The 12,320-nt window shown below is 44.3% G+C and overlaps 1 long non-coding RNA gene across 1 annotated transcript in view; it reads left to right on the forward strand.

Annotated features, from left to right (window-relative positions):
• Positions 1-9,101: 9,101 nt before the first annotated feature.
• LOC139749631 (uncharacterized) overlaps positions 9,102-12,320 on the forward strand; it is a 597,160-nt gene continuing 593,941 nt past the window's right edge. The window contains exon 1 of the long non-coding RNA XR_011713004.1: positions 9,102-10,659. This is a non-coding gene — a long non-coding RNA (uncharacterized lncRNA). The remainder of the gene's footprint in view (positions 10,660-12,320) is intronic.

Genomic DNA, 12,320 nt, shown 5'->3' on the forward strand with positions numbered 1-12,320 from the left:
GGAAGAGGGTGGATGTGTTAGATATGAAATGTCTGAGGACAATATGTGATGTGAGGAAAGTTGCTCATGGAAGAAATGATAGTGTGAAAATGAGATATGTTAGTAAAAGCAGAGTGAATGAGAGAGATGACTGGGATATGTTGAAATGGTTCAGTCACATAGAGAGGATGAGTGAAGAGAGACTGACCAAGAGAACCTACGTGGCAGAAGTTGAGGGAGGAGGAAGAAGGGGAAGGCTGAGAAGGAGATGGAAGGATGGAGAGAAGGAGGCACTGAGGGTCCGGGCCTAATATTCGTGAGAGAAGGAGGGGTGCAAATGGGAGCGTTGTCGTTTATGTGGTTGACGTGCTGTTAATGAGCTGAGCCAGGGAACTTAACTGGTCTGTAGAGGTCTGATTGTACTCAGTTCACTATAAGTGCCAGAGAGATGTGAAGATATGAGGCCGTTGTTTTTACTTGTTCCTGGCGCTTCTTCACTGAAGCGGGAAACAGTGAACAAATGTAAACAAGAAAAAAGACTATCACGAAGAGTATTGTGTTATCTCAGTCACTTCTCCCATGAAAATGACCCGCGGTACGCGTTTGTCTGCTGCTTCCCACAGCTTCTGTATAGAGTACAGCAATACTAAGAATGAGTTATGACACCATTCCGTGTACGGCGGAGCTGTGAAGTCCTCTTCCGTCTTATTTCTTTCCCCTCTTCCCATAACCTCTCCACTTCACTTTCAACAGTCGGGACTCGAAAGACGTGAGGAAGGTAAATTAGTCGTTTTATTTTTTGTGTCCATCACGTTACCTTCCACCCGAGATGGGCATGATAGGGTCAATCCTTTTCCCGTTCCCTGTCGTCTACTGTAACTTTATAACAATGTAATGAACAGATATTCCGTCACTGGGTTCGAACCCCCGTGGGTTCCTGTCTGTCGATATAACAAGACATACTGAGGACGCTGCCGATACTGGCCAGCAGCCATAGGTGGCTGGTGAGGTGACCACGCGAGGGTCATGATGGGTAATGTTTCCTCACAACAGTGATCACTGACGGTCCGGAAGCTCCACAGTGAAGCATGGACGCGTGATTGTGAAGATCTCGTCTGACGAGGAACACCACAGCAGGTCTGGCTGCTGGGGGTCATGCCGCTGTTGCTGTGTAATGTCCCGCTGGACTGACAGACTTACGTCTCGAAGAAGAAATAGGAATACTTTCATACAAACACTGCCTATATACATTCACTTTACCTAGATACAGCATCTATAGCCTGTGTTATTCCTCGTGCATCTTTAAACGTCTTATACCCGCTTGAATGATATAGGAGAGAGAGAGAGAGAGAGAGAGAGAGAGAGAGAGAGAGAGAGAGAGAGAGAGAGAGAGAGAGAGAGAGAGTACTTATTTCTAACGTTACCGGAACAAAGTTTCAGTAGAATCTTCATCCATCGTTTTAGTTACATTTACCCCTGACAGTACTGCACCTGTCCCTCATCATTACCGTACCATCACATGTGTGACACACGGGACGGTAGACGAGCTTTGTAGTCAGCTGACACATGACCAGAACCAAGGAGACTGTCTTCATTGCTCCCCCGCCAGGGAGCCACACACGCCACAAATGTGTCTCATGATATCGGAGACGATTCTTTTGTGTGGGGAAGTATATGGCTCGCTCTCGGAGGGAGCGGAAAGTGGGCTTTCATGGGGCAATATGTAATGCCTGATAGGGACGTCTTGGGTCCCGGATTGTTTTGTGAAACATTATTGATACCCTCACTGAGGCTCAGCCTTGATGGTCATGCTATTGACGTCTTCCCTACAGGATATCATACATATAGTAGGCGCGACTTCTGCACATCATGACGAAACTTTTGTATATATCTCTTACATCCTTAATAAGACCCTGCCTCATGACCCGGTCATATTGTGATGATGTGTGTATGTGATATGGTGGGTCGTATTGTGTTGATGTGTACGTGATGTGGTGGGTCATGTTGTGATGATGTGTGTACGTGATGTGGTCGGTCATATTGTGATGATGTGTGTACGTGATGTGGTCGGTCATATTGTGATGGTGTGTGTATGTGATTTTGGTAGTCAGATAAACATCAGGAGATAAGAAGCTATGAAAAAGTTAAATGTAAGAAAACGTCTCAATGAGCTGGTAAATTTTGTCATGCGTTAGCCCAGGTTTCATTTAGTTCTCTACTGTGGGTTTGAAGAGACTAATAAAAATACAACATCAAGACAGCCTCTGGCTTCCTGCTGATATACCATCTCGGGGATGCAGAAGGATGAATATGGAAAAGGAATGAAAACGATTTGAACAGCACTGACGAGAGCACGGAGGACAAAATATTACAGCAACCATCAGTTAATGTGCCACTAACATGGATTTCATGCAAGATTCTTGGCTTAGAGTAATCGCTGGACGAGAAAGCGAGAGGAAGGTCAAAAGTGTGAGGGTTGTGTGGACCAAGGGCAAGTAGGGTAAGGGCAAGAGCAAGTAAGTACCACACGGTCGGGAGATCCTGCGATCCACCTACTGGACTGAACCACTGCTCCTGACACGGACTGAAGTAAAGAAAATGGAGAGTTCTTAAGAGGATAGGGCAGGAGTGACTCTGTTGCAGATGGAATCTCGAGTTTCATCCACACAATGATTGAAGTTGCCTGGGATGTTCCAGTCTCCTGGAACAAGGGACAAGTATCCCTTGAATTTTCAGATAAACAAAGGTCGGAGGCGGGAGGGTTGAGGACACCTTCCCTCCACCCCAAAGGTAGGGGAGCTGGGTCACTTTTCCCTTCACCCAAGAGGAGGGAGAGCCAAAAATACCCCCCCCCCCTCCCCCCAGGGAGTTGAGGAAACCTCTCCACTCCAAAGGCGGGGAAGTGGGGAATGCTTCTCTCCATCGTATTGTTTTGGGAACTTAGGAAATCTTGTGTTCACCCCACACACGGGGAGCTCAGGCAACCTTATCTCCACCCCAGATGCAAAAGTGCCGAAAAGACCACCTCTCTTCCTCAGAACAGTGAACACTGTACGTGACTGTAGTGGGCGACACTGAACACTTCGTGTCAGTACCCAACGATACAGTTAACACTGGACGTGATATTAACGGATGACACATTTAACATCTGTACATGACTGTAGCCGATGAACTTCATCGTGAGGGTTAAATCATCCACTGATAAGGGTCGTTAACCTGGAAATTACATATTACATGCTTTACCTTCCTGTACATCATATTATCGTTAGTAATCTTCTCTCACCAGATAACATAGTCACTTTGATGAAACTTAAACTCACAGGATAACTTTCACGTTAGTAAAACTTGTAATCAGTATATTGATATGAACAGACTGAACATAATGGTATGAGCCTAGTAAACTTCGTTGCAATCCAAGATATGATTTTGAGGTTGGTGGCACCTTGTGGTCAGTAGATCTCTCCCTTGTTGAAATTATTGAGGATGAAATGAGATTACTAGTTCGCTGATGATAATCACTGAGAAAAATACACAAAAGAGAATGTATAAAGAAAACGAGATAGAAACGAACGAAACACTTGGAAATCAGCAGGATTAATGTAGCATCTTCGTTTGTCAGTTTTGTGACGATATGGACGACGGATGAGTGGCCAGGAGGGGTAGGTGGAGGCGAGCACACAGCGTCCACTGGGTACATCACCACAGGTGGGCCCTGGGTCCTCCTTGTTCCGTCAAGAAGGGCGGGATGGCATTGATGGCATTTGGGTAATACACAATAAGTTAACGTAACACATACATACATATACACATAGCTATGTCTTACGTAGAGATTATCATCAGACTAGGTGTACAATGTACACTGTACGAGTCCTATAATTTGAGAGCTCCGATACACAAATCACATTTATACAAATTATAAATGCGATTCAGAATGGGACACAGCATGCAGCAGGTGCGGTGTACAGTACAAGTGTTGATATGGACAGCGAAACATAAGGTAAACGATACACAACATACAGGAGGTGATTCCATAATTGTATACTCTCACTAGCCATGAATGCACCAGATGTCTACATACACAGCTCAGAGCATGGGTTATTTGAACAGTGACAAGTGTCTGCAAGGATATTACCATCCTTGAAGTAGTCACAAATTTCTCACAACTGTAAGGTTAGCGGACGAGTAACGCAGGAGGAAAACTGGTCACGAGTAACATAATATTACGTCTTTATTAAAGGGAATTCCTCATGTGGTTATTGCTTGTAACACAGTGAAGTGAAAGATACTTATATATCCAAATGACACGTCGACACGAAAAAATTCCGAAGACTTAAGTTTTTTTCCTTTTTTTTTGAAGGCTCCAGTCACGGAGAAGAGTCCACATCAAGGCTAGGCCTTATTTGAAACATAGAGATTATCATTAAACGGGGAAAAAAAAAGAAGTATTTACGAATTTTGGAAGAAGTTAACGACCTGTATTTTGAAATGTGCCAGGTCATAGTTATTGGGAAAGACACGAGAAGGTAGAGAGTTCCAAAGCTTCGACGTGTAGGGAAAGAAGTAGTTGTCAAAATGGCCCACTCTTGAGTTGCCGATGGCCACACAATAATCATGTTATGTGAAGTGATTCCATTACAGGAAAAGGATATAACAGTCAGTGAGACAAGGTTAATACAGGATTAGGAATTCATTATGCCTTCCTACTATGAGTTGCCCCAAATTTGGTGGGCCAGGTCACATATACCATGTGTTACTCATACGCTCTCCATGATGACTGTCTGAAGTTATAGGACACACACACACACACACACACACACACTCGTGCTGTGGTTTTCTTGCCGAAATTCAGAATCCAACAAACCCATCATGTAAAGTAAGTGAGGGAGTAAAGTTTACGGTTAGGTGACCTGAATGATCTATCATTTAGGTTTGTCTGACTGTGCCACTTGTATAGAGTTTAGTAACGTTGAGAGCTGGAAGACCTGATTCAAAAAGAATGGTCATTGTTGCCAGCTGCAACATCTTTAAGCATTGTACATTTGAATGATATCCTTACAGTAACTACTGTGAATAACGAACATGGGAAGAGTGAATAAATGTGTCTTACAATATGTCTAAAGAAATGCAACAGTAAGTAAAGATACGTACGTATGTGGAACAATATCTACAACTATACAATACAAACAACTGAGTTTTCAAAATGCTCCCTGGATATATGCAAACAATGTACTCCCTGGATATATGCAAACAATGTACATCATTTATTTGCAAACAAGATATATAATATTATCTTTTGTTTTGGAGGATCATATTAAGGTCTTTAGAGGTGGAATAAGATAGAAGCAGCAGGACCAGGCAGTGTGTGTTGAGCCACTTGACCAGTCAGTGTGTGTTGACTAGATCCTCAGGAAGAAGAAAACATGAGGGAGAGACCACATGGGACACACCACAGGTCACGAGTTTAGTGAGGCTGTTTGAAATGATTCAAAAACTGGATCAGAAGTTGACACTATTAGGAGTGGAAGTCCAGAGTCAGAGGAATCAAGTTAAACACCATAAAAGATGTCATGACATCAGAGGAAAACTTAGTGAGCTCTGGAATGTAGTCAATGGATATGAGCAGAAATTCAGGTTAATGGAGGGGATGCAATAGGAACAGAATCAGAGAGAAGATGAATCCATAAAAAGGCAAATATGGTATAATGGGTCTTTCCAAAATGTCTCAGAGGCTGATCAGCTGGAGGAAAGAAATGACAGTGGGGAGGGAGGTGCAGTACGCTGCTGATCATCAGACACAGAGCATGACGGATGATGTGCTGGAACATTAATAGACCTGGGACCATACCAACAGAGGTATACAGGAAGTTAAATGAAGGTGTAGATAGAGTAACACGCACTGCTTAATCTAAGAAGTTTATGGCTTGATTGATGAAAGGTTTCAAAAAGTGCAGAGCACACGGGACCAACGCTTGTTACCAGAAAGGGAGATTTTGGAGAAAGTTAGATACACAGAGGCTGACAGTGCAACACTCAAGGATCTAATGAAAAGTGAACGGCTCCAGATTAGTAAAATTACTACAGCAGGAGGTCGATCGAGGCGAAAGCAGTAATTATTTATGAATAGGAAGACGATCAAACACCAAATAGAAAACGGAAAAGAAAATGATTATTGAAGGCCACTGGCTACTACAGAATTGCCAGAAGGCATTTTCGGTGGTAAAAGAAATGAGAATTGGGTGATTATAATCAAGACGTAAAGTGTTGACCAGTTATGTCTACGGTTGACTTGGAATCACCCAGCTATGAGGTCTTTATGTAGGCGAAGCAAATGAAAAATAAGTGAAGTTCAATGAAAAATGAAGAATACAATCGAAGGAAAGCAAAAAGGCTTGGAGACGCCAGGGGAGGCGAAAGGACGGGACAGCACCGCAGAAAAGGCAGGTGTGTAAGGAGATGGTACGTCAGATTTAAAGTAATGATTACCAATCTTGAGGGACTAGCAGTTAGTGGGAAAGAGCTGGAATGTAAAGGATCGTATACGGGAAAGTGTATTTGATGTTGGAGTCGTGGAAACAAAGATTGCTAAGGATGTATGATCTCGCCTGTTCTGGCCTGAGGGAACGTGATAGTGAGGAGGGAAAGTGAAGGTGCAGGAGGGGAGGATTGGCAGGTCTTGATAAAAGATAACCTAAGTTTCAAGAGATAATGGAGGATGGTCAGTTGAGACAGTATGTAATGGAAAGAGTAACCGTTGGCAGGAAGTGCCTAGTGGTGTTATGATATAATCCTTCAAAGAATTTTAATGATCTTATGATTCTTCATAGAATTCTAATGATCTAGATCAAATCTATAGCGATCACACTAAAGGATTAATCACGTTGGTACATGAAGCAGTAAGACAATCACATTAGCGAGATGGCAAAGTACTAATAGCGGAGGGATTTCAATTATAATTACATGGACTGAGGGAACCTGGAAGTCAATGAGCACACTAGAATGAGAGGGACTGATACGCCATTATTGCTAGATCTCCACATATACCAGCTTGGATAGTGAGAATATCGTATATGATATACCAGTTAAAAAAATGAATTATGTAGTAACTGAGGGTGCTAAAAGAGCGTAGAGGAGACGTCCTGAAAAGGAGATATACTTATGGAACCTACACAAACCTCGCAAATTTCTTGATAACATAACTTAGGTAATGGAGTTCAGTCATCAGGAACCAGTGTTTTGTGGTGAGAGGTTCGGGGTAATTGCAGTGAAAAAGTAGGAACACGGGTACCTCCAGCCTCAAACACTAGGACAGGTTAGAAAGGATAGAACGGTTTAATGAAAGATGCCAATAAGCAAATGTACTTCGAGATGTGCAGTGATGAGGACACAGACGGCACTCCAGCCAGCCAGCCAGCATTTGCAAGGTCTAAGACTCTGAGCAAGGAACAGGGATAGCAGGAGGAGGAAGTAGGAGGTGAGAGGTGACCTGATCATAACCTTTAAGATTTTATATTGATCGATGACGTGGATAGTGAACAATAGTTCTTCAAGTGGTGTAGGGGTACAGCAACCAGAGAACTCAACATGATATTAAGAAACTCACTAAATATTATAAAAGGAATAATTTTACAGTATAAGAGTGGTGGATGAATGGAAGAGAATGACTGAGGACATAGTTAATGCAGACATCATACATAGATTTAAGAAGTTCCATAACAGAAGAGAATGTTTAAGAAATGGGGCCCTACAAGTGCCATTCTTCGTATGTCCCTGCGCTACGGTGAACAAGTCTGTGTGTGTATATATATATATATATATATATATATATATATATATATATATATATATACATGTGTATGTGGGTGGGTTGGGCTATTCTTTCCTTTGTTTCCTTGCGCTACCTCGCTAACGCAGGAGACCGACAAAGTAAAAAAAAAAAGATTATATATATATATATATATATATATATATATATATATATATATATATATATATATATATATATATATATATATTGATTATAAATGGGAGGAAGTGAAGTGTTCTAAGTACCTGGGAGTGGACATGGTAGCGCATGGTACCATGGAAGCAGAAGTGAGTCATAGGATGGGGAAAGGGGCGAGGGTTCTGGGAGTGATGAAGGATGTGTGGAAAGAGAAATTGTTATCTGGGAGGACAAAAATAGGCGTGTTTGAAGATATTGTAGTCAGAACAATGTTATATGGATGCGAGGTGTGGGCCATAGATAAGGCTGTGCATGGGAGGGATGATGTGTTGGAAATGAAATGTTTGAGGACAATATGTGGTTTGAGATGGTTTGATCGAGTAAGTAATGAAAGGGCAAGAGAGATGTGTGATAAAAACAGTGTCTTTAAGGGGGCAGAAGAGGGTGTGCTGAAATGGTTCTCATGTGAGAAAATGAATGAGGAAAGGTCGTCAAAAAGGATATATGTGTCAGAAGTGGAAGGAGCAAGGAGAAGCGGGAGACCAAATTTGAGGTGGAAGGATAAAGTGAAAAAGATTTTGAGCAATCAAGGCCTGAACATGCAGGAAGGTGAAGGATATGCACGGGATAGAGTAAATTAGAACGATGTGGTATAAAAGGGTCGACGTGCTGTCAATAGACTGAACCAGGGCATGTAAAGCGTCTGGGGTAAACCATGAAAGTTACATGGAGCCCGGTTTGAGATAGGGAGCTGTGGTTTCGGTGCATTACGCATGGCGTCCAGATAATTGATGTGAGCGGATAAGGCCTTTCTTGGTCTGTTCCTGGCGCTACCTTGGTAAAGCGGGAAACGGCAAGCAAGTGCAGGTGTGTGTTTGTTTGTTTATATATATATATATATATATATATATATATATATATATATATATATATATATATATATATATATATATATATATATATATATATATAATGTGTGTATCAGTATGTACACAAAGGAGACACACATTCATTCAGATACTGAAGGTGAGGCAGTAGAAGGAGGAGGTCAGAGTGCCTGCTCCTTGCTGGCAGTGTGGGGGCGTCGACTGGAGGGCGGCGGGAGGGAGGTAGCGGCCGCCTGCCTGACTGTCACTTCCCCGGCGGCGGCCGTGTGCCAGTGCGTTCCTGGGTGTGAAGGGGTAAGGTTGCTCCCGCCATCGCTCCCAGCCGTAAGCGCCCCTCGACTTCACACACCACTTCCCCGAGTTCGTTCAGTTACACGTAAGATATACGCGAGTGACCGGTCATGGTAGAAGGCGATGACCACGAAACAGGAGATCGAGTGACTGTCACCTGGTCATGTGCCAAGCGTTTCCAAAAGTAAGGAGGTCCTGCAGAACGAGATATATCAAAGTTGGAATGAAACTGAGATAAGTCGTGAGGTATAACAGGGATATTGCCTCTACTGGTGCTCATGTCAGTGTTGTCATGACGACATGACACGACACTAGGGCCGAAGGAGAAGACTGGGTGTATCCTGAGGCTGCAGCCACAAGAAGGTGACCAGGTTGTTATTGGACACGATCATGTAGCTCTTCCAACACTGGCTAGTGTCACTGTACAGCTGGGTGGTGGTGGTGGTGACAAAAAAAAACTTCTTTACGATCCAAGTGGACTGACATAAAAAGACTTCTTTCTGTATGTGTCCCACAGACCGGGTCTGACGTTAGTTTGAAGTGTTTAATGTCTTAGTGTAAATACGTTAGCCCTAATGATTGCGTAATCTTGGTTGTTCACTGGTAATGGTATTACAAATTAAGAAATAACTCTTGAAAGACTGTCACAGACTGTCGACTCTTAATATTATTAACTAACCCGAAGTGAAAAAGTGACAAGTTATCCGTGATGGAGTAGACAAGGTCAGTGAACGAGGCAAACTGATGATACTATTTCTCGTATAGATAATACAGGAATAACTTCATCTTCCTGGGAGAAACGAGACACAGTGTGGTCATCGCCGCACATCCCTCTGAACCTGCAGGTTGAGGATTGACTGAACTTGACCACCGGAGTATCCCTGACACTAACCTCAGCCACGCTGCCTTCACTCCTCCAGGCAAGTGTCACCAGACTCCTGGCGGGGAGCGAAACGAAGAGGGACCAGACGAGCTCTCGTTCTCACTGGCAATAACTTGGCAGTAAGGGAGACTGGCCAGGAAAATCTGAGAGTGGTGACGTAAGAGAAACTGGCCAGGGAAATCTAGCAGTGGTAAAGCCAGATAAACTGGTCAGGAAACTGTGTTGCTTCACATCCTTAAAAGTGACAGACCATCTACTGGAAGATGCCTGTGTGAACCCCAGGACATTACGGGAAATACATCTGGCTAAGTGTGTCGTACAAGTCTCTCCAGGTACCGCTCTCTGAAATGGGGTCTGATGTAACATTTCGTGAAGACTCTCCCAGTGGCAGTGTGATTACCCTGTCTTGCTTTTGAGAGAAAGATTTCAAGTTGTCTTGAGAATATTCCGTGGATCATAAGTGCAAGTGATATCACCGACCCCCGCCACGTCTAGCATCTACCCACCTAACTGGGATTCCAAGCTGTGGAATTTCGCAAGGATTACGTAACTGGCAGTCGATTTGGTGGCTCAGGTCAAGGACCTGGCTGAAGCCTCTCCAGCGGCAGCAACAGCTTTCCCCCCCCCCTCCGGCTGCCTCGCCCTCAGACTGCCACACTCGGCAGACACAACACTAGGTAAGTATCGAGCGGGCACCACATCTCTGATTTATTACTTCATCTTGGTCAGTCGGGGAGCAGTGTGTCACGCCTCCCACTGCCTCACTCCTCTGCCTGCCTCTTTTTTCCTTTCTTGTGTGTGTGTGTGTGTGTGTGTGTGTGTGTGTGTGGGGTGAGGACCCAGAGACCTCGTCACTTTGTAATGTAATATCCTTAATGATAACCTTCAGACATTACCCAGGAGTGTTATATCCATCCTTGCTGGGTATTAACCCCCTGCTGGAGCAATGAAAACCTCCCTTGTTGCTTACCTGCTCAAACCTATCCCAATTTTGGTTGGCCCGCGGGTGTTGTGATGGTTGGCCCGTGAGTGTTGTGATGGTTGGCCTGTGGGTGTTATTATGGTTGGCCCGCGGGTGTTGTGATGGTTGGCCCGTGAGCGTTGTGATGGTTGGCCTGCCGATGTTGTGATGGTTGGCCCGTGAGCGTTGTGATGGTTGGCCTGCCGATGTTGTGATGGTTGGCCCGCGGGTGTTGTGATGGTTGGCCCGCGGGGGTTGTGATGGTTGGCCCGTGGGTGTTGTGATGGTTGGCCCGTGGGTGTTGTGATAGTAGGCCCGTGGGTGTTGTGATGGTTGGCCCGCGGGTGTTGTGATGGTTGGCCCGTGGGTGTTGTGATAGTAGGCCCGTGGGTGTTGTGATGGTTGGCCCGTGGGTGTTGTGATGGTTGGCCCGCGGGTGTTGTGATGGTTGGCCCGCGGGGGTTGTGATCGCTCAAACTTAGTCCATTCAGGTCTGGCGGAGCAGAAAAAAAGAAAAGGTTTATGTTGGGGAAGCGACCGGTGGTATGGGAGAGTTATGAAGGACCATTAGTTGTTATGGTTGTGTGGGAGAGAGAGAGAGAGAGAGAGAGAGAGAGAGAGAGAGAGAGAGAGAGAGAGAGAGAGAGAGAGATGGCCTAGACTCCAACAGTCGTCTAGACTGGTGGAGCTGCAGGATGTCCAAGAGTCACTAGGTGGGTGTGGACGGTGGCTTGGCCAGCTGAGTGTGTCACGTATGTTTTTGAGTGGCCACATTTCGGAGGGTTGGCGGGTCTTCCTATGATGCTGGTTGATCAGGGTTTTTAAAACTGTCTGAACCATACGGAGTTGTATGTTCTAAAACTGTTAGGTTGAAAGGTTTGGGTTTTTAAAACTGTCTGAACCATACGGAGTTGTATGTTCTAAAACTGTCAGGTTGGAAGGTTTGGGTTTTTAAAACTGTCTGAACCATACGGAGTTGTATGTTCTAAATCTGTTAGGTTGAAAGGTTTGTGTTTTTAAAACTGTCTGAACCATACGGAGTTGTATGTTCTAAAACTGTCAGGTTGAAAGGTTTGTATGTACTTCAATAGTTGTCGAAGGATTCGGTCTGCTGCTTCATCAAAGATTGCCGAGTAATAAGGGTTTATAGGGTCTTCAGGAGTCGTTAGGTTCGTCAAACTCACTGGTGTTCAAGAGTCGCCGGATCAGCAGGTATTGGAGAGTAAAGTTTTATAGGTTACGTATCTTGAAGACGTGTATGATGGCCCAGAAGTGTTGCTTGGTCATCAAGAGTCGTAGGGTCGGCAACAATGGCTGGGACGTACAACAACATATTGCCTCCTGCACTTGTGACCGTCGCTTGTAGATAGTAGTTAT

The sequence above is a fragment of the Panulirus ornatus genome, chromosome 1 (genome assembly GCF_036320965.1).
Source record: "Panulirus ornatus isolate Po-2019 chromosome 1, ASM3632096v1, whole genome shotgun sequence".
In the NCBI taxonomy this organism is placed as follows: Eukaryota; Metazoa; Arthropoda; class Malacostraca; order Decapoda; family Palinuridae; genus Panulirus; species Panulirus ornatus.